The sequence below is a fragment of the Vulpes vulpes genome, chromosome 1 (genome assembly GCF_048418805.1).
Source record: "Vulpes vulpes isolate BD-2025 chromosome 1, VulVul3, whole genome shotgun sequence".
Lineage (NCBI taxonomy): Eukaryota > Metazoa > Chordata > Mammalia > Carnivora > Canidae > Vulpes > Vulpes vulpes.
In genome coordinates, this window is record NC_132780.1 from 167,597,053 (window position 1) to 167,620,550 (window position 23,498).

The following is a 23,498-nucleotide window of genomic DNA, read 5'->3' on the forward strand; positions in this document are numbered from 1 at the left end:
TGCTGTCTCTTTACTGAAGCCCCCTTCAAATGTTCTGCATTTACCTGCAGTGAACAACAGGAAGAGAGATAAGAGAGCTTAGATACATCTTTACACATTTTCACTTTACCCTTCTTTATAAACTCTTTTAGAAAAGTTGTTTGGGCCATGGCACACATAGCTGAATTGCAACATTTCTGGAAAAGTAGCTGCTAAAAGGCACAGATTAAATATCTTAAGATACTGGAAATCCATTTATTTCTTTATTCAACAAACATGTACTGATCATTTATTATATATTCCCACTAGGGATGAGTAACACAAAAACTAGTATGAAACGTTGTACAATTTTCATGAAACTTATTTCCCATTATACACTTTTGTAAGATTCATAACCATTCCATCTTCAGAAGCTCAAAGAAAATTGTAAATATACTCAGGTTAATAAATATCTATGTAAGGCTTAATGAGAAAGGATACACCTTTATTAAAACTGACTGTAGTTTTCCAATAGGATTTCGGTGATTGCACTATATTTTGATAGTTTACCCATTTGCTTTAATTACCACACTACACTTGCAAAGAGCAATAATCATGCCTCACTCAGTGCCTGGCAGAAGGTAGTTCAATCCAATTTGCATAATGAATGAATGAGTGGAATTGAAGCGCATCTCACACATGCAGTACACAAGGCGACTTTGCAACATTTCCCCTTTTGACTCTTGATTATCTCTGTGATAGATGAACTAGGATTGGATTTTACATTTCTCAAATCAGAACTGTAAATACAGTAAATCATTAATCTAGTGTTCATTAATTTGGAGTTCGAGATAATTCAGTCTGGGTTTACCTGAAATTTACCTCTGCAGGATTGATGAGGACTGATAGATTAAACTAGTTACAATGGACTTAAAATCATGGGCTCTTTTTAATGGGCAGATGGTTAGAACAGTGATGCTTAACATTTTAAAGAAACGTACAGGGCAGCCTTGGTGGCTCAGCTTCGGCCCAGGGCGTGACCCTGGAGTCCCAGGATCAAGTCCCACGTCAGGCTCCTTGCATGGAGCCTGCTTCTCCCTCTGCCTGTGTCTCTGCCTCTGTCTCTCATTAATGAATAAATAAAATCTTTAAAAAAATTACAATAACGGATCACAGGCAAATGTATGTCTTAATAAAAAAGGTTCATCCACTTAGGAAAATAGGCTCAACAGACCTCCACGTAGAAATGATCGATAATTTATTCTATAAATGTGTGTTGAAACTTCTACCCACTAGCAACCACGCACTGTGTGCAATACTAAAGAAGACTACAAAACAAAACAAAACAAAACAAAAAACAAAAAACCTGTCCTCAGAATGCTTAAAATCCAGTTGGGATTCTAAAACAGGTAAGAATGTTAGATCGAGGTAAAGGAAAAAGTGACTTGAGAATATAGATGAAAAATACGGCATGAAAGGTAAAAAGCGAGCAAATTCACTCTGTACTAATGATAACTTTCTGTGAGGAACAGAAGTTTAATTTCACCTTTGGAAAAAAGGACCATTGTCTCGGAATTCCATCTTTTCCTCAGGTCCCGGAGGTTCCCCTCCCCCACCAAGCGACTCCTTCCACCGCGAGTCACTGTGAGGATCTCTTCTCCTTCAAGGTCCCGACTCCACTTTCCGGCCAGCAAACCCCAGGGGGCGCACTCCTTCGCAAAGCGACGGGGCGTTTCCTCTTCTTCCGCCGAGCCCTCAGGAAAGAAGTCCGCGACGCCGGGCCGAGCCAGCTCGGGGCAGCGCGCGCCCGTCCGCGCCCGTCCGCGCCCGTCCGCGCCCGTCCGCGCCCGTCCGCTCCCCCGGGGCCGAAGCCCGCGGTTCCCAACCAGCAGCCAACCGCGCGACGGGCCGCGCGGGCCGCAGGGCCTTCTGGGACTTGTGGTCTCTGGGCCCCGCCCCCGTCCGCCTGCCCCGAGGCTGGAAGGCAGCGCGAGCTGGGCAGCGTTCCAGGCTCCGGGTCTGCGCCTGGCCGCGAGGGCAGGCGCTCGGGCTCCCCCGGCCCCCGGTCAAGCGCTTCCTTCCCCGCCTGCACGGGCTCCCCGCGGAGGGCGCCCTCCCTCCTCTGCAGGAGCCCCGAAGGTAGGTGGGGAAGCGCCCCGCACACCTCGGCTGTCCAGCCTGGTCGGCCTCGCCCTCCGCCCGGGTGGCCCGGCGGTGCCTTTCCCACGGCCGTGGGGCTGGCAGACCTGTGTTCGCGCCACTCGCTCCGCCGTGTGGAGGTCCCCACACGGTTGGGGTTTCTCTTCACCTCATTACGTCGATCGCGCCTGCACGGGAGCTTCCGGGGCACAAATTCGTGGGTGTCTGTGGTGTGTTCCACGCCTCTCAGCGTAGTTAAGTCTAGCTTGACCATCAGAATAGTTCCTGAGGCTTCAAGGAGAAGGCAGGGCCTGTGTTTCGAAGCCATTGGTGGAGTTGGCAGATCCATTCAGTGAGTAGATCTTGACTGGTCACCCACTTTCTGTTGGAGGAACTGTATGAAGTGCTGGAGGTGTCAGAGAGGGCACACGCATGCCTCCCCCACCCAAGGGCCTCACAGGCTTGCGCTAGGGAGGAGTATGTGATTGCTGAAGGAACCTTCAGAGGAAAAGGTGACATTGCATTAGAAGGATCTGACAAAATGCTGTGGGACACAAGCTTCGTGGAGAGGGCGGCACTTGAAGGAGGCAGAAGTACCAGATATTTGGGAAATAGAGGAAGACGTTAGGAATTCATTACAGATGAAGGGGTTAGTAAGAGTAAAGGCAAGATGGAAAAAACAGAATGTCTCAGGGTGTCTAGACTGTTTAGAAGTGGCAGGAAAGAAGACCGGAGAAGTAGTTTGGACTGAGTTATGAAAGGCTTCAAGTAGCTTCCTAGTCTGGAATTACAGAAACATGTTGACTTGAATTTCATTAGGGCCTGTAGATTAAATAAAGAAATGTATAATGTTTAATATTCACAAAATACTTAAAATGAAAAAACGCATAATGACGTGGACTCTTTTCATGAGCAGGATATATTTTTTCAGTAGCAATTTTTAAAAAACGATTTTATTTAATTATTCATGAGAGACAGAGAGGAGGGGGGGGCGCATTGGGCACAGGTAGAGGGAGAAGCAGGCTCCCTGCAGGGAGCCGTATGGGAACTTGATCCCCACCTAGGATCATGGCCTGAGGCGGAGGCAGATGCTCAACCTGCTGAGCCACCCAGGCGTCCTAGTAGCAATGTTTTTGTCAAATTAATTACACACACACTGATCACTTTCTTGGGCTTGTTTGTATTGCCTTTTTCCTATGTAAAATCCTGAGAATTTACAGTGTATCATGTGGCTGCAATGAGATTCAGTCACTTGGCAAAGATTTGTGAGCTGCTATCCACTCTTCTTGTTTTTATTTTGGAAGACTTACTACTTTAAAAGGGTTTTAGATCAAGTGCGATAAAGAACGTGTTTAATTTGGAACATGTATAATCTGGATGACTTTTTTCATGAATGATGGAGGGAATACCAGTATTTGGAACTGGCTTTCCAAAACAAGTATTTTGGAGGCTTTGTGAAAGCTTAGAAAATGCTATCCTAAATATGTTTTCTTTTTGCATATATAAAGATGTTAGGAGTCCAGTATATCGTGGGAAAGATCAGAGAGAATAGTTTAGTTCTTTCGTGGGGCAATTCCATGTCACGTGTATGATACTTGAAATTGAAGGTCAAGAGTCACAATTTAATAGAGCCAGTTAAATTAGGCCTGGTCACTTTGGAGCTTTATTGAGGGAAGTGTATGACTCTGCACTGTGAAGAATAGATTGGAAGGAGTGAAGAGATCAGTCAGAAGGTTGATGCAGTAATGAAGACAAGAGGTATTAATGGTTTGAGGAAAATATAGACACATCTTTAGATTCGGTTATAGAATTGACAGGGAATTGAAGAGAAGGATAATTAGGGGAGTAGTGCCACTAAAGTTAGAGAGCAAAGTGTTTTAAGAATAGAGGAGTGGCCAATAGGGTCATATTAGTGGTCTGATGGTGCTGAGGAATAGAATGAGGATTTGTGAATAGACATAAGGCTTAGCAATTATGATGTCATTTGTGACCTTGGTAAGAACAGCTACGTTCAGCAGGGGGGTTAAAGAGGGCTTCTTTTCTTTTTTAAAGCTAGGAGCAACCTGAGCTTGGTTGTATGTTGAGAGATAAAAGTCAGTACAGAAAAAGAGATTGTGAGAGCAGAGAGATGGTTGGTAGAGATGATAAGGTTTGAGATGCAATTAGGGTACCTTCTTAGAATATTGTGTATAGTGTGTAAGTACAGGAAGATGTTGATCTTTTTTTTTTTTTTTTAGGAACATATCAAAGAATAACCAGAGCTTTCTTACATGCTTGCACAGTACCTAGGATCCAGCTTGCTTACCTATTGATTCATTCATTAGGTCAGTCATCTGATATTTTTTCAGTGCTTTTCATGTATTAGGTGTAGGGATTTCTGCTATGAGCAGACAGATAATGAGCTCAACGGAACTTGCTTGTCACTGAGGGATGTAGACATTAAAACTAATTAAAGAAGGAGTTATTCAGTTGTAGTTGTGGTAACTGATGTGAAACAAGAGTATAGGAAGTTAAAAGTGTATGTATAAGAGGGAGTTGCCATGGTCTAAGGAAGGCATTTTCAAGGATAGAAAGGTACCTAAGGGATCTCTTCTCCTTTACCCATTCTCTTTCTGGTGTCATCTCATTCTTGGTTCTCTGTTTGCTGTTGGGGTCAGTCTCTTTTCTTGAGCACTTGATGTGTATTTTATCAGTGGCTTGGTGGGGTGACAAAACTTTCAGGAACCAGGGCTTTGCAAGGATCTTTCTCAGTCTAGTTTTTGCTGCGTTATAGTGACTAAATGTGAACTAAGTGTCCGTTTAATTTTATTCATGCTACATTGATTACCATTAGGGAAAGAAGAGGGTTTTTGGAATGGCAAATCAGTGGTCAGCCACAGCCACCACTGACTTAGCCTCTTAACATCTTTTGGAGGAACCACAACCAGCATGGATCCTGTCACTTATTAGAAGTTTTTGGTAACAGCCAATGAAAGCTAGGTTTTGTTTTCTTTCATTTAAAATGTTAATGTTCTCTGGGACAAGTGATTGGAGAAAAAGCATCCATTTATGTTTCCGTCTGTAGGAAAGTGAAGGTACTATTGTTGCTATGATTTTGCATTTATATAGCATTTGAGTGTTAGCTAAGTGATTTTCCTTTTTTTAAAAAAAAAAGATTTATTTATTTATTTATTTATTTATTTATTTATTTATGATAGACATAGAGAGAGAGAGAGAGAGAGGCAGAGACACAGGAGGAGGGAGAAGCAGGCTCCATGCAGGGAGCCCGACGTGGGACTCCATCCCGGGACTCCAGGATCATGCCCTGGGCCAAAGGCAGGCACCAAACTGCTGAGCCACCCAGGGATCCCGCTAAATGGTTTTCCAATCAGTTTTGTTGTTCAATTTAAAAGATAACCTAAAGTCACCCTGGTCCAAATTTGTTTGGTATTATTTAGAGAAAAGGATCTTTTGTGTAAAAAAAAAAAAAAAAAAAAGGCCTTCTATGATATGGAAAAACTCTGATCAATCAAAAGACTAGATATAATGTAAGACAATGTGGACATTATCTAAAGACAGCTCTCAATAGAAGACATTAGCCACATGATACCTTTTTTTACAATGAAAGAAGACAAAAAACAAAAAGAAATACAATCCTGCAGGAAGCCAATCCTCTCATGATTTGGTTTGTAACTACAGTATTCAGAGATGTTTTATGAGTTCTTACATCTATGTTCTTAAAGCATTAGGTTTTATTTAGAGCAAATGTTGGCAAACTTTTTCTGCGCAGGGCCAGATAGTAAATATTTCAGACTTTTCAAGGCCATGCTGTTTCTGCAGCAACTGCACAACTCTGCAGTGGTAGTACTAAAGCAATAGACAATACATAAGAGAATGGCCGTGGCTATTTCAATAAAACATACTTTATACAAACAAGGCCACCCAGATTTGGACTGTGGGCCATCGTTTGCCAACCTTAGATCTATAGCACTTCTGAGATTCTTTTACTGACTAGGGTGTTACAGATTGGAATGATTGATAATCATCTCAAATCTCTATGAAGGCAGAGATGGACTTGTCTTGCTAACTGTTGTGTCCCTGTGTCTAGCACAGTGCCTGACAGGTAGGACATAATTAGACATATCTGTTGAATGAAGGAATGAGGAACAAGGCTACTGATGGAAAATTGCCTGACCAAGTTTGGGTAGATGGTTCTATATTCATATTTTCAGGTTCTGTAACATGTATTCTATGGTACTACAATTTTGGGTACAGCAAATATGTTGCAGCTGAGTGCTTAGTTCAGAGAATAAATCCAGGAGGATGCTTGAAGAATCAAAAAGAGCCAGTGATACAAAGTGATGGTAAAGAACAGTAGGTCTATGAGCCCACCAATAAAAATGAATACTACATCCTTTAGAAGGGACCCGAGAGAGGGACTCTATTCCAACTTCTTACCCAGGCTAGGGCTTTCATTGTTTGCCCTGTTTTGTGTGCCTTGCTAGCATTTGTGCTGGATATTCTCCTCTGGTCCTCCAGATTTCTCCACTCCTCCATCCTGCAGGTTCATACCAGGACCTGCTCCCTGCACAGTCCTAACAATGATCCTATAAGGTTGTTCTTTCTCCACCATACTCCAAGTTCTGGTAACTGCTTCCTCCTCTCATCCCTTTAAGGCCTAGAGGAAATGAAGGATGACTTTGCCCCTTTCTGTTGTTGCTGGCTCTCAGGTTATTGTGTTACCCCCTTAAAAGTTGCCCACACTTTACGAAACAATCTATTAAACTCTCTTCATATTACCCTAATTGTGTTACTTTTAGCTTTCTTTGTGGACCCTGTGGTTATGGTGTTCCTACCACTTTTTCAAAGGTACCTATTATATGCAACTGAATGACTTTTAAGCCCTCCATAGTCAGTGACTATGGCTTTTATTTCTTATAATCATAGGATCTCAGGGTGAAAGTGGTCCTGGAAGGTGATCCATTTAACTTCTCTGTTCAGAGTTTGGATAGATTCAGCTCCATTCTTATCAGAGTTTGTAGCACCTGAGCACCTTCCACAACAAGGAATTCACTACTCCTAATGTTCTCTTACATGTCTTTAGACACATCTGACTGGTAGGATTTGCATACATAACTTCCACCCGCTGTCCTTGTCTTGTTCCTTGGGGTTTCATGGAATATGTCCAATTTCATTCCTCTGTTCTTCAGAAAGCAGGTTTTTGAGTTCCTTTACCATCTCTGTTTACAAATAGGGTGCCTAGAACAGAATCTCTTTTACTACATGCTGTCTGATAATGCTTAGTTGAGTTTAAGGATGATAACTTTCTTGGAAGGGTTGCCGCCTCCAATGAATAGGAGAAGCATTAATATGTCCTCTTTCCTTGCTTTGCAGATATAAGAGGGGATGTGATCTGACTCCACTGCACTGCACTCCACACTCCCCACCTCTGCCAATTTAAGTGTTAAATGTCATACGAACAACTGTCTTTGACAACAGCTTAGTTTTTTTCCTTTACTGAGTTTATATTTAAAAGCTATCAAGGGAGTAATTTACAAATTGTAGGTCTTTAAAAGGACTACGTCTACTATCCAGTTTTCTTTTGCTTTTCTTTAAATCTCAAAAGCACACTGATCATCGTTTAATTACTTTAGGGGGCATGATTTGAAGTATTTCACTGAACTTTTTATTTAGGTTTCAAAACTGAACAGCATATATCAGAGACTCACAGATCTTTTAGAATTTTGTCCCTTTTTTCTGGGCATTTATTCTCACTTATGCTCATTGCTGTATCTCTTGCATTGGGAAATATAATAAAATATATTGAAATGCAGTATTTTCTGGTTAATAATCAAACTGACTTTAAGGAAATGTTCTGAAGTAGGTTCTTAAGTATATCATTCATGTACGTCAGTTTTTATAATGAAAGTCCAATTTATTTTTTAACAAGCTTCCAAAATATCGGTCAGCTTAATTCTTCCCTCTGACTTATTCAGTGAGCTCATTCCCCGTTTCCAATTTTGATTAGATTGGTTTCACCGTGACAGAACTCAGGAAAATAAATCCTCTTATATTTAATGTGTGCTTTGGTTTAATCTGGATGAAGAGAAAAATGAAAACAACCCATTAGAAAGTAATGTTGATTGTTAGAGAGATACGACTTTCTTAATCTTTAATATAATTGTCTGGAAATAATATTTCAGAGGCTGCTTACTGATTGCTTCTTTTCCTGTGCCTTTCTTCTGTTTTCGCGAGTATCTGTTTCTTACAATATTAAAAAACAAAACATACTTGTGATTCTTTTCAGATTCTTCAAATGGGTTTTACAATAGTTGGTTGTTTATGATCCATTTCTTTTTATCTTTTGGAACAATGGTAGGAGAAAACTACATTCTCTTCTGATCTGTTTGTGTACTTTATCTAAAGTTCTATTATTCATGCATTAGCTTGTATTTTATTTATTTTATTTGTCTGCCTCCTCCAGTAGAAGAAAGCTCCTGAGGGAAGGGGCATACTTCTCTCAAATGCCTGGCACAACCAATAAATGGTGCTGAACGTTTGTTGGCAGAATATAAATTGATCATGACCAATCCAGCATTTTATAAGAGGGAACAAAACACTTGTGTAGTTCTGAAGAAGTTGCTGCTTCCTAAAAAATTATTTCTCTTATAAGTATGGCTCTTAAAGAATCTCATTTTTATAAAGATGATTTAGTCTTTTAATTAAAAAAAATCATTCACCATCCATTTATTTGATAATTATTAAGTACTATTTTGTGTATATAATGAATAGATTTTAAAAATTATGTATATTCCCAATAAGCTCTCTTCATCAACAAAATCAATTTCCCAAAACCAAAATTACGTACTTTAAATACATGCAAGTAACTGCATCCATGCAAGTAACTGTAGTATAACCGTGCATTGCAAATGAAGGAACCGTTTCAGCTCAAAGACCCCATAGTGCATTTCATACTAAATTGCTGATGGTAAATAATAGACAAATTCCCAGTTTCCTAGTAAACTCCAAAAATATGACTCCTGCACAAAATCGCTGAGAAAGGCACTGCTTCAGAGTACATAGCAGGAAGTTGGCTTCTTTAATTATTAATGTGCTTATCTCATTTCCATCACTCATTGATAAAAAGCTAAGATTCAGTATAGAATTAAAGCAACAACTTCAGAGAATAGGTCATATTGTCTGAGTAATTGTGTTGTCAGCATTGTTTTGTACATATTGTACTTCCCAGTAATTTCGGTACGTATTTTTGACTGGGGTCCATTCTTCACCAGCCATTCACCACTAATACTGGAATTGTATTGAAGTCTTCCCTCACTTTGTCTCCCCGTCTCCAGTCTGATAGCAAACCCTACCGTTCCTCAAACATCTTTCAGAGCCTCTCGTCTTCTGTGTGCTTACTTTCAGCATCCTGGCCTCATTCTCCTTCCAGCCCTTTGGTGTGATGAAAGCAGTCCTGAACTCCTTCCTACCCAGGACAGTCTTCTTCCTGAGACCCCACTGGGATCATTTCACTTACCCACTCAGAACACTACACTTGTTTCCATCTATCCAGTCAGCCCTTCCTGACTAACTCTCAAGATCCCAGTTTCCCTATCTTATATTATTTCTGTTTATTCCTTGAAATACCATATTCTTTAGCCAAGGAGATCCATGTCTTCTCCTGTAAATACATATACCATTATCTGCTGTATGCTCTTACTGTCCACTCCATCTGAAATGCTCTTGTGCCCCCTTTCCCTCTCTGAATTCTATTCATCCTTCAGATCTCCCAGACCTGCCCTAGAGGTCCTTTCTCTTCCTGTTCATGTTAGCCCACGTGTGTCTCTTCTCTGAGCTTTTAATAGATTTGTGATCAGACCTATGGAAGTAAAGACTTGGGAAACAGTGGGAAACAGTGGGTCTGGGATTGAATCATGGCCACATACTAGTCTCAAGTAGAACAAGCATTGCATTGAGTGTTACTTGTGTACCTTATGAGTTCATAGGGGTTATGTGCCTTAACTAGTTTCATCTCAGTAACTTTATACATTAAATCTATCTCGATTCCCATTTTACAGCTGAGCAAACTGAGGTACAGAGAGGTTGAACAACCTATCTAAAGTCACTCAGCCACTAAGGGGCAGAGCTGGAAAGCTTGGCTCCTCAACCTGCTCTCCTACCTCTATGCTATTCTTGCCTCATCAAGATATATTTGAGATGAGTTTTGATGGGGATTTTTAGGGTTGAATGATACTCATATTAGTCTTTCTTATCTCACTGAGCAGTCTTTGGAGGAAAAATACCTTATCTAACAGAGCTAGTGCACCTGTGTGTGTGTGTGTGTGTGTGTGTATATATATATATATATATATATATATATATATATATATATATATATATATATTGTGTGTGTGTGTGTGTTTTGCTGAGGTGATGACAAGCTGAGATGGGCATTGAGGTAGGTACAGGATGACCAGAGGGCCATTCAGGAGGTCTACTCCGGGTTACACTTAATTCCTACTCCCAAGCCCAGAAACTATATTGTAGAAAGAAGGCATGCAGAAAGATGAACATTAGAAAAACAGTTTTTCCACTTGTTAACTAGATATCCTTGAGATAGCTGCCCTCTCTGAACTTTAATTTCCCTAGCTCTGAACAGTGATACTAAATTGTACATCAGAGAAATATTAAATGAGATAAGGAAATGAAGAAATTAAATGAGGTACTGGATGTAAAGTGAATGCATGGTGTCCAGTATCCAGAGGTCTCTGAGAGATATCTATGTTTTCCTTTGAGGCTTCATACTCTAGCCAGGCTTATGGCTTTCCTCATCTCTGCTGATGCTCTCCTCTTTGCCTGTATAACCAAACAGGCCCTTATTTCCACTTTGCTAAATCTTCTTAACTTCTGCTATCTTCCCTTAGGTATTGTCTTCTTCATGAAACTTCCTGTTATCCCTTAGCTGTCATTAATTTCCCCTTTCTGTGAAGTATTTCACTTCCAACTCTTTATTATAGTCATTCTTGTACAGTAATGGCTTAATCTTCCACACTGAGCCCAGCATTAGAAATGATAAAAGGTGAAGGCACAGTCCATGTCTCTGATGAGCTCAATTGCTATCAGGTAGGGGAGAGAGACCCCCATGACTATTGATACAACCTTGTGGTGAGAACATTTCCAGAATGCTATGGAAATGCAGATGAGTGTACAGTTAGCAGAGCCAGGATGAGGAAGGAAGGAACAGGTAATCTAGAGGATTTCAGACTAGGGCAGTTTGGGCCTTAATGGATGAGTAGAAAGTCTGCAGGCAGGAGGTGGGGAGAGGATGTTTCTGTTAGAAAGCGAAGATCATGGACAAAGGCGCACCATCCTGAGAGTATATACTTTGGAAGCCATAGAGTCCTCTGTGGCTAGATTGCCCACAGGCAGTGGAGAGGAGTAAAGCTAGAGAGTAGCAGCATTTTTGATTCTTAACAAATCAGTTGCATGACTAGAGATCTAGCTTAAAAGTAATTTTGAAAAAGAATAGATTTTTAATTGTTTCCTCATTATGCCCATGTGAACCATCATAGAGCCTGACTGTTCAACAACATATACTATTGTGGGCACATTAAGAGAAAGGTTCAAATGTTGTGAATGATTATGTTCATTGCCGAGTCGGAAGTTAAATGTTGGGTGTCACTGAAGAGGGGTTTTGACCAGTCAGAGAGTAACCAAAGGAAGCTATCAGAATGATAAGAGACTCAATATTATGTTATGTATAGGAGGCTTTACGGGCTTTTGCTTGCTTCAGATCTTTGGAGACTGATTCAGAGAAGTGGGCTTTATACTGTTTTGCTTCCAAAGGTGGACCTGGGATTCATAAGCAGAAGTTACAGAGTCTCTGGAAGGAATCTGATTATTAGGTAATCCAATTTTTAATACTCTAATGTCCATGGACACTAGATTGGACTCCTGATTCTGTCATTGGTTGATAGACTGGATCATTTCTTCCAGCACCAAGCTCTTGGGAATCTGTGAAACATGTTCAACATAGCTCTGATATTAAATAAATTTTATTATACTTAAAATCTATTAGAATAGATTATCTATGTCAAAATATGCTAATTTAATGTGTCTACATGGCAGACAATATAGAAAGATAAAGAGTTTTAGAGTCAAATTGTATCTTCATTTCTTACTATGTAATTTTGAGCAAGTTACTCCCTGAGCCTGTTTACATGTCGATGAAGCAGGGATAGTAGCAGTTTTGTCACAGGCTTATTAGAAGGATCAAATACAATGATGGATATGAATCTATATACTGTATACTATATATTTGCCTCACGCAAATACTATTTTTAAAAGTATATGTCTTACTATGACTTTCTAACAGCACTGAGCACCCAGAAATAAAATATAGTGACATTGTCCAAGTATTTTCTTTAAAAAAAATATTTTATTTTTTTATTTATGAGAGACAGAGAAGGCAGAGACCTAGGCAGAGGGAGAAGCAGGCTCCTCGCAGGGAGCCCAATGTGGGACTCGATCTCAGAACTCGAGGATCATGCCCTGAGCTGAAAGCAGATGTTCAACCGCTGAACCACCCAGGCATCCCACCCAAGTATTTTCTAAAGTAGAGGCTTCCTTTTACCATTGAGGTCCATTCTTCAAAGTTTTCTCAATGAATAATAAATGTCAGTTTATCCAGAAGGACAAAAAAGTAATGGCCAATTAATCTAAAATCATAACTCACTTTCTACCATTGTGAAGCATCTCCAGATTCCAGCAGATGGACACAACGTTCTATGGTTATTTCTCCTTCATTTTCTATGAATACAGACATTTATTCATAAAATACTTGGCCCAGATAAGAAATATCTGGAATACTTGTGCTCACTAAGAAGTAATTTAAAAGTAACGATGAGTTTTATAGTTTAACTCCTTAATTTTCACATAGAAAGCATACATAAATGTGAGTGCATGTGTACGTACACATGTACACTTGAGTACATGCATATACCCACACATTAAATAAAGGTGCATATTGTTAGGTCTTCTTTCTTATGCTGAAGACTAAACTTTTTATTATTTCAATTAAAAAATGTTGATTTTTCTTTCATTAATTTTAAATTGGTGTATCAACTGTATAAAAGACGAACTTTTCTGTATATTTCCTGTTAATAGAGACATAATATGAAATTATTACTCTAAGAAGCTGACTGTTTAAGTATTCATTATTACTATTATTGTCAGTTTCATCATGTTGTAATTTAGTATGCTGTTACAATTCAGCTTTGGACATTGAACTCTTCTTGCTCATGAATAAGAGTAAAGATAGAGATGGAGAAATTTGTACACATTATATATATAATATATACATATATATATGTACATTTTCTACACAGGCTCTCCAGTATATGTACCTGCATAAGCTAAATATCATTGAGCTTTTACTGTCTGCCAGGCACTGTGTTCAGTACTTTACATGGATTTTATCTCGTTGAATTCTCTCAATAACCCCTATGAAGCAGCTTCTGTTATTTGCCTCCTTTTTCAGATAAGCAAATTGAGGCTTGCCAGGGGTTAAGTGCACAAAGCTTAGAAGCTGGATTTTAGAGAAGCTGTCTGATTTCCCAGCTGGAAATTTTCACTGTACACTGCCCTGCCTGGTGCTTGTGTAATCACGGACTCAGAATTGAGTAAGACCAGTCAGTCCACATAGCTTTCACATCAGTTTTGAAATCTGTCTTCATCTCAGAAAGATAGCCATTCAGCCTCTGCTTGAGTAACTCCAGTAATTGGAGTTTTATAACTTTGCAGGACAGCCTGTTCCATTGTTGGATAGCTCCTGCATTGGATATCTTATTCATCTATTTATTGGAAACTTGTCTCCCTGTAATTTACATGTATTAGTCCAGGTTCTGCTTTTGGAGGATTATTGAGCTCCTCTCTTCCCTCTTTGGTCTAGCATCCTTTCAGATACTGTGTGCCTGGAGTCTTCTCTGGCAGTTTGGTGGTCAGTCTCCAGAACCCTTACCCTTATAATCACACTTTCTGACAGTCCTGTCTAATCGATTGTTGCCGACAAGTTGTGGTACACAGAATTGGACACAGCAGTGTGGCAATTGATAAGCTGGAAAGACTTTTGGACTGAGATGTAACCCTAGGTTAAGGTATCAGCACTGTTAACTGTGTGACATTGGGCAGGTGCCAATAGAGCTGAGCTTCACCTCATTTGTAACACAGGAATAATAATCGCCCTACTGTACAGCATTAAATTGAGGGTCATCACCTTCACAGTGGTGCCAAGAAGGTGGTCTGTACGTAGCCCTTGCCTCAGGCCTGTTAACTGCCCTCTATTTTGCCTGCTCTTCTGTGCTCTTCCATGTTAGCATAACTTCTTCCCCTCACGTCCCTTTGCATCTTCACTCAAAAGTCAGCTGCTAATTGCGGCCCTTCTTGACTACTGTATTTAACATTGTAACTAACCCCTTACCTTCTCTCTCCATCTTACCTGCATTAGTTTGCTCACCTGTGTTTTTTGCAATTTCACATACATGTATTTTATTTACTTAAGTCCTGATTCCTCCCACTAGAATGTAAGCATTGTGAGCTCAGGAGCTTAACTGTTTCCATCACTGCTTATTCTCTGGACATAGCAGGCGATCAAAAAATACTTACTGAACAAATGAATAGATTACCATCATGCTTCTGTTTCTGATGTGGTCTGACCCTCAAAAAAGCACGATGAGATGCTTCCCAGTTTTTTTTTAACAGAAGAAAAGTGTAACTGGCATATTTATAAATTGTTCTTTTAATGTTTCAATTTCATAAGTTAATTGGTCAGTTAATTTCCTTGTGCTACAAGGGTATTTTCTGACAAAATAGTTATCTGAGCTGGACTCCTGGGGTGAAATATTAGAATTTTCAAATTAAGAAATGTTATTGAAAGTGAAAAAAAATGTAGTTTATCATTGTCTTCAATTTCTAATGAAGCAGGATCACAGTTTTGTGGGTATGCATTTTTATTTTAAAGTAACAACAGCTCACTGAATTTCCTGTTTCTCTGCTCACTGTAGCTATTCACCATCCTGATTTCTGATAGTGTAACTTAAAACCACAAGACCTTTGTCTCAAAGTAATCACAGCCCTAACTAGATCTTTGGCTGTTTCTGTGTTAATATGGGTTTTTTGAGTTAGTGGATGAAGGGGAATTAACAGGACAAAGTAGGCAGAAATGCAGATGTTTTTAGGCCCTACAAATGGGAGAGTAGAAGGGCAAGAGGAATGCTGGGATTTCAGCTTGCCTCCCAGCTGGAAGAGAGTCTAGGAAACATGTTACCTACTCAGGGTTGAGTTAGGAAAACTTCATTCATCTATTTAAAGTAGATTGTGGGGTTAAGATTACTGGGGTTGCAAGGAATGCTGAATTTCCAGAATGATTGCTGTCTTTTGTGGGTTAGTGACTTGCACATGATGCTCGTTGGTTGCCTGATCTTAATGGACTGAAACACCTGAAGTCAGCAAAACGTCTGTAACAGGTGATTTGTCTATTGGCAGGCTGAAGAGGGAAGAATTTCCTCACAGCAAAATAGTGTCATGGGATATAGGGGGAATAAAAAGATACTCTTTCTTTACCCAAGAGAGTTGACTCTAGATCTATGAATTATTGACATGCTTTCTTGTTGTTGAACATTTGCACGTCTGCTGAGATCAAATAATACTGTCACCAGTGAGTACTTTGTCAGACTGTTCTGAATTTAATCTGCAGAATCATTTTTGATAAGAATGCCTGAAAAATCCCATGGCTTCTTATTTAAACTTACTTTCAATTTGCTTTAAAGTATATTTTAATCACAAAGGAACTTTCAACAGAATGCTATAAATCTATCATTCCTAAATACTGAAGTGTTGCAAGTATACTTGGCATGGGAGAACAATGTCCAAATGAATGGATTTTTTAATTTATATCCCATGTTTTAAATGAGAAGGGGGATATGTTTTAGAAAAATCTGTATTTGTGGTAGATCTATGAAAATGTCTTTATGATTTTACAAAATATATGAGAATTAAACAAAATAATTCCACTAGAGACATCACAGGTTCAAGGCCAATGTAAACTTAATTAATAACAGCAATCATGAAAAAAGCTTTTGTTAAGTGAACAATTACCCTTGCCTAGGGAAGTAAGCATTTTGGGCCCAGAATTGACTAATTGTTTTTCTGGTTATATCAGAAGTGCATTTGGATTCAAGCTTACTAATTGAGTGTCAAGGAGGACATTGATCAATGGAATGGTTAAACTAATAAAATTAGGAGAGCACAAAGTTAGGAATTGTGTGGTTCCAAGACTCATTTCTCCCCTCCAAATAAGTAGTAATGTGATAACAGAACTACAATAGTAGTACCACTATCAGTAGTGGCAAAAATAACAATGCTTGAGTGCTTACCATATGCCAGGTGCTCTCTTATAAGCTTTACAACCATGTTTTACTTTAGTCTTTAAACAGTCTTATGAAAGTGTTATTAATGTATTTTAGTTTTATGGGTAAAGTGAGATGTGGAAATTACTTTGTCATTCAGCTGGCAAAGGACAGAGCTGGATTCAGCTTGCAGTCCCTGCATTCTGAAGTCTGGGCCTAAGGTCCTCTGCTACTCAGTCCAACCGAGAATATACCTACCTATTCAGACCTTCTTGTTTGGAATGGGGGAGTTATTGGTGGAGGAGTGAAAAAGGGGAAGGCAATATAGTCCATGAGTCCCAAGGAACTTAATCCTACTGGAAAGGAAAGACAAAAGCAGATGGGTACTGATTAAGAGCCAGCATCAGTGTTTCAGGTGACAGGTACTCCAGTTGTTGCGAAAAGGGAGAATCATGGGCAAAAATAGTCAGGGAAGGCCCTCTGGAAGAAGTGGCCTTTGGCTTATGCCATAAGTGAGGTAGCAGCTTTTTGCCACAACACATTGTATCCTTTGGTGTTAAAATTCTACTAAGAATTATGTGAATGGCTCCCTAATCGATTTTTAGCTTTGTTTATCTTTAAAGGGGTTTTGGGACCCTTTAAGAAGTTAGTTCTAATATGTGTGTATGGTTGACCCTCGAACAACAACGTGGGAGTTGGAGGCACTGATCTTGCCATACAGTTGAAAATTTGCATAGAACTTCCAACTCCCCCAGAACTTAACTATGAATAGCCTACTACTGTGGACTAGAAGCCTCACTGATAACAGTCGATTAACACACATTTTATATGTTATATACATATAACATGCTGTATTCTTAAAGTAAGCTAGAGAAAAGAAAATGTTATTAAGAAAATCATAAGGAAGAGAAAATGCGCTTAGAGTACAGAGCTATAAAAAACCCATGTGTAAGTGGATCCATGCAGCTCAAACCCATGTTGCTCAGTGGTCCCCTGTGCTTTCAATGTTGCCGTTCACTTCTGAAAATGGGTACAATTTATTGCCTATCCCTTCTAAAATGTGCAAGCAGATAATAAGCTAATCTTAGTATTAGCGTCTTAGTACCAGCTCATTCATGTTGTCTTCTGTATAGATGTGGAAGAAACAGTTCAGTGAGTTGTTTAGGAAGAACTGGAAGTGTTGTGTAAGATAGAGCAATGCTGTATAAAGACAACTTTGTATATTTCAGGGTCACACCGCAATAAATGTTTCTTTAGCAATTGTGTTGGGCTGACTGTATTAACTACATGAATTCTTTATTCAAATCTTATCTTTGAGCACTTACTTTAAAATCACTATAAGATCAATAATCCCAACAGAAAATAAAATCTAAAATACATATATGCTATAACATCTTAAGATATACAAAAAAGAATAAAGAATAATAACAGCAAACATCAGTATACTCAACTTCCAGCTTAAAAAACTAGATTTTTACAAGGCAGAAGAAACCCTTCCTCTTTCTGATTTTAGCTGCTCCTCCCCGGCAGAAATAATTATAATGTTAAATGTAAAATGTATCTCCCAAATTTCTTTGTACTTTTTATACATAGTTATATTTCTATGTATAGCATTGTTTGTATTAATTATATCAAATTATATGCATTTTTAATTCTTGCTTTTTTCTTTTACTTAGAGATTCATTCATTTTGATGTGTATAGTTCTCCTTCATTCATTTTTTATTGCTCAGTAGTATTTGATTGCATAAATATACCACAACTTATTTAGCTATTTTTCTAGCAAGAGATATTTAGATTCTTTATAATTTTTATTATAATAAAGTTTGAAGAGTTTTGAACATGTCTTTTTGTGAATGTATGTGACAATCTTTCGTATATTTGCAGACCATTTTCTTAACTTTTCTGTGACTTGCTCATTTATCTCTTTAGCTCATTTTTTCTTTACTGACTCACAGACAGTCTTTAGATGTTATGATTATTCACCCTTTATTGACTGTATGTGTTGAAATTTCTTTTCCTAGGCTGTGGTTTGTCTTTTTACTTTTTTGCTGTTCTTTTCATGAACAGACTTTTAAAATTTTCATGTAGTAAAATTTGTCATTTTTTTCCTCATTATCATTTACTATATGTCTCTAGTTTAAGAAATCTATATTGGGGAAATAAAATTTAATTTAAAGGTGCTCTTTAAAGCTAAAGATGAAAATATCAAGAATGACCTTTTTAAAAAAATGAGAGTCAAAATTGGGTCACATGCAGTTAACATATCTTTTATCCCAATATCAGTTTACCCAAAAACACATCCCACTGTTTTACCATATCTACTAGGTATAAATTTTCTGTTGACAGTTAGTGTTTTGTTTTATAAAATGAGAGTTAAGGAGGGAGAAGAAGCGATGAATAAAATATCAGTATTCACAGAATTCTGATTATCAGTGGATATATGAATAAAAACATTTCACCTACAGTAAAGAGATCACTCATATATGTGCATGTTCCTTTGAAAGCACGTAGTATGAAAGCTCATGGTAACCATGAATAATTCAGATGGGGTTTTGCTAACCATGATGGAAGAGGAGGCAGAGGCTTTGGATACAATGTCAGTAAAGTATTCATTCTTATGTATTCATTCTTATGGCTGTTTTCATGGCCTTTCCAAGCTTCTCTACTTACTCCTCATCATCTTTTTGATAAGTTTGATCTTGCGTGGTGATTTAATGACCTTAGTTACACAGTCATGGTCTAGCCAGCCAAATAGAGCTATCAACCATGCAATTTAGAAGCTAAACGACCTTGACAACTTGGGTTGTCAATATCCAGAATTCCTGAAATCTTTTTGTCTTTCCTGAAACCACTCACAAATACAAGGACTTTTAATGGGGAGATCCTCATACAAACCATTGTTTTATCTCTTGATATCTCTTAATTTACCTTTCATCAGGATAGCAATGATTTATCTTCATTTTTATCGTCACTGGTCATAAATTGTAGTTTTGCTTCACTATGAAATGGTTGTAACTATTGTAATGATTTACTGTTAATAATAAAATTACTGCTGATTTCAAAAGAGGGTAAAAAACTCCAGTGAAGAGTGATATTTACATGCTTTGTAGTAAAACAGTGATGTGGTTGGATGTTGGCATGGGGTATTCCAGGCATTCTCTTTCTTAGAAACTGTTGAGTATGATTTAAGAACTTTTGAGTAGAGAGCCTAGACGTTAGGATGACCCCATGGGTGTCATCCCTTATACTCTGATTTTATGATTTTTTAAAAAGGTTTTATTTATTAGAGAGAGAGAGAGAGAGAGAGAGAGAGTGAGAGTGTGTGTTTGTGTGTGTGTATGTGTGTGTGTGTGTGTGTGTGTGTCAGAGCGTGAACAGAGGGACAAATAGAGGGAGAGGGACAAGCAGACTGTGCTGACTATGGAGCCTGACACCAGTCTTGATCTCATGACCCTGATCATGAACTGAGCCGAAATCAGGAGTTGAACGCTTAACCTACAGAGCCACCCAGGCACCCCTATACTCCGAATTTGGTTAAATCTCTTATCAGATTGAAGTATGGTTAATTTTTAACTGTCCTCTGCCCCTTATCCCCTCTTCCATTATTATGGACGTTAGAGAAAGCAAGGAATACATCTAATTCATCTTTGCCTAACCAGATTCTAACACAGTTTTGGCTTCCATTCTTATATATACTTAATTTGTTCGTGGAACTGAATTGCTGTCACTGAGTTGCAGTTGCCATATAACAAACAGAATGGTTGTTAAAAGTCTGACCGCATGTTTAATCTTTATGTGTAAAAATATAAGGGTAGGGGGTCTATAGAATGTCAATTACCTAGGCTTGTGGTCAAGACCTTTGGGTCCCTTCAATTTGCTTACCCAAGAAAATTCTATGAGAAATATTAGGAGGTTTATCTTAAGATAATTGATTCTGGGGATATAATGTACAGCATGGTGACTATAGTTAAAATCTCTGTATCATATATTTGAAAGTTGCTAAGAGACACGTAGGAAACACTTAATAAATGTTGGGTATTATCAGTTTTGGGGTTGGGAGGAATGAAGCTCTGGTTAAAGTAGGTTTTTACAAAGTTGCGCTTTACAGGATATGAAGCATCTCTCCTTGTCAGCAGTCTAGTCAGATATGTATTGTTCATATTCAAAGTGGAGTTTAGACCTTTTCATTTAACAGAGTATTAGGGTGCAGTTCCAGTATGGGTGCGTATCAACAGCCAAGGCACATGGGAATTTCAGGGGTGGCTGCATGATATACAGCAAAGAGTATGTGCCCTGATATTAGACTTGGGCTGTAGGATTAAGGATGAGTGTATAAAAATAACTTTTTGAATTTCAGTTTCCTAGTATGTTAAAATTGAAAAAAAATATATGGTATAGAAGAGTAGAAGGTAGAAATACTTCACAAGTTTATGGTGTAATAAACAATGAAACTGCCTAAAATATGAGCACTTTCCATTGTTTGTTTTATTCTTGCTTTAGGGCTGACAGTCATAGCAGTTGGGAATGGACCATTCCTTAGAGAAGGTAATTAGAACCTTTTGAATGTGCTGTTATTTTCAGGGATAAGATATGGCAGTGGATCTTCAAGTGTAGTCCTCAGACCAGCAGCATCAGTATTACCTAGGAATATGTAAGAAGTGCAAATTAGGGCTAACTCTAGACCTGCTAATTTAGAAATTCTAGTGGTGGAACCTGGGAATCTGTGTTTAATGAGCCCTCCAGGTGATTTCAAGGCAGGTTCAAGTGTGAGACCCACTGAAATAGGATAGAGGAGGAGGAAACACTCATTCTGGTTTTTTTTTTTTTTTTGGACTGCTTTTTATGCATTCATGAAGAGCCACGTTTCTGTGTGGATTATCTTTCTACCTATTGCTTTTTGTTGGCCGTCCAGTCTCTGAAATGTAGCAATAGCTACATGTGGTCAAAGTGGTTAGTTTTTTTACTTAACCTTAACCTTTTGTCATGTTCTTCCTTTAAAGGATTTTTCTTGTCATTTACCATTAGGTGGTAGAAAAACATTGGGGCCACTGCACTTTGGATTGTTTTCTTTCATATATGCACAAATCAGTAGCCAAAATTTTGAGGGAACCCCTCTTCAGATTTCTAGAACTCTTACTCTATATGATATAATACTCCACCCTGACAAATTCTTATATGTCTGACCTCTCTGAATTCCCATCTCAGTCTTAGTTCACTGAGATAGTCAGGATCTGCCTGGGTTCCACCTCCTTGTATTGTGGCATGCAAACTGCCTTCAGGCTCTCAGCTGGTGCAGTGTGGGACTCACCTTGTTCGTATGCCTTCTGTAGAAGATTATTATCCTGCACTGCTTTCTGTCCAATATTTGAAAACTGTTGATGGTGTATTTTTTATTTTGTGTTCTAGTTGTTTTATGGTAGAGTTTAAATCTGGTCATTTTAAACTCCATCCCTGCTAGAAATCCCTTGTTTCATCAAGGTAAAATTCACATACAATGGAATGGAGAGTATTACGTGTACCATTGGTGGCCCTGACAAATTAGCACACCTGTGTATCACACTCAGCCTCATATCAAGATATAAAGCTTTACCAGAACCCTGGAAAATCCCATCAGCCTTCTTTCCAGCTAATCCCCTTGCCCTTCCCCATCTTCCCATAATGAAACATTATTCATATTTTGTCTGCCATCGATTAGTTCGTCCTAGAACTTCATTTAGATGGAAACTTCGAGTATGTACACTTTTGTGTAAGTCATTATTTACTCAGGATAATGCTTTAAGATTTATTTATAGTGTTAAATGTATCAGTAGTTCATTCCTTTCTATTGCTAAGTAGTATTTCATTGTATGGATATACCAAATTTGTTTATTCATCCTGTTATTGATGAACATATGGGCTAGTTCCAGTTTTTACCTATTATGAATAAAGCTGCTATGAACATTCTTGTGTAAGTCTTTGTGACATATATTCTTATTTCTCTTGGGTAAGAGTGGTATTCATGGGCTATAGGGAGATGTATGTTCAACCTTCTAAGAAACCTCAGAGTGAAAGGTGAAACCTTTTCCAGAGATGGTTATGCCATTTTGCATTTCTGCCAGCTATAATGAAAGTCCCAATTGCTTCACACACTTTTTACTTTTAGCTCTTGTTGTGGATGTAAAGTGGTGTCTCGCTATGATTTTGATTTCTGTTTTTCTTATTGGATAAGAATAATAATAGTATTGAATACTTTTCTTTATGGTTATCAACTGTTTATCAAACTATTTAGTTTCTTTTATGACATATTTACATCGTTTGACCATTTTTTAGTTGGATTGCCTTTTTTCTTAATAATCTGTAGGAGTTCTTTGTATAGTTGTATCCAAGTTCTTTGTCAGGTATAAATAGTGAATATTCCCTCCTAGTTTGTGGTTTTGCTTTTTGTTTTCTTAATGATGTTTTTTTTGATGACTAGCAGATTTAATTTTGATGAAGTCTATCAATGTTTCTATACTGATTAGTGCTTTTTATGACTTTTCTAAATCGTCTTTTCTGCCCTAATTTACCCTGTTTTCTTCTGGTTTTAGTGTTTACATTTAAGGCTGTGATTCAACTAATTGTGTGTGTGTGTGTAAGATCTGAACAGATGGCAATGTCATTTTTTCCATGTATTTAATTGTTCTGGCATTATATGTTAACCATACTTTAAACTTTACCAATTGCCAAGGTGCCCTTATTGAAAATGAATTGACTGTGTAAGTATGGATCTAGTTCTAAACTTATTTTATTTCATTGATCTATTTGTCTGTCTTTATTCTAATGCTACCTGGTCTTGATTCCTTTGCCTGTATGTTAAGTGTTACAACAAAGCAGTTGTAACTTTTTCAGCTTTGTTCTTTTTCAAGCTATTCTACAATAAAATTTAGAAATAATTTATAAAGTTCTACAAGGAAGTTGATTGGAATTTTGGTTAGGATTGTGTATAGAGGTCAACTTGTGGAGAATTAAGATATTAGTGATATCATCTTTTCCAGTCC

At 38.3% G+C, this 23,498-nt stretch overlaps 1 protein-coding gene across 1 annotated transcript in view; it reads left to right on the forward strand.

Moving 5' to 3' along the window:
• Positions 1 to 1,689: 1,689 nt before the first annotated feature.
• MEI4 (meiotic double-stranded break formation protein 4) overlaps positions 1,690 to 23,498 on the forward strand; it is a 210,567-nt gene continuing 188,758 nt past the window's right edge. The window contains exon 1 of the mRNA XM_072735748.1: positions 1,690 to 2,097. The gene's annotated coding sequence lies outside the window, so the exon portion shown is untranslated. The remainder of the gene's footprint in view (positions 2,098 to 23,498) is intronic.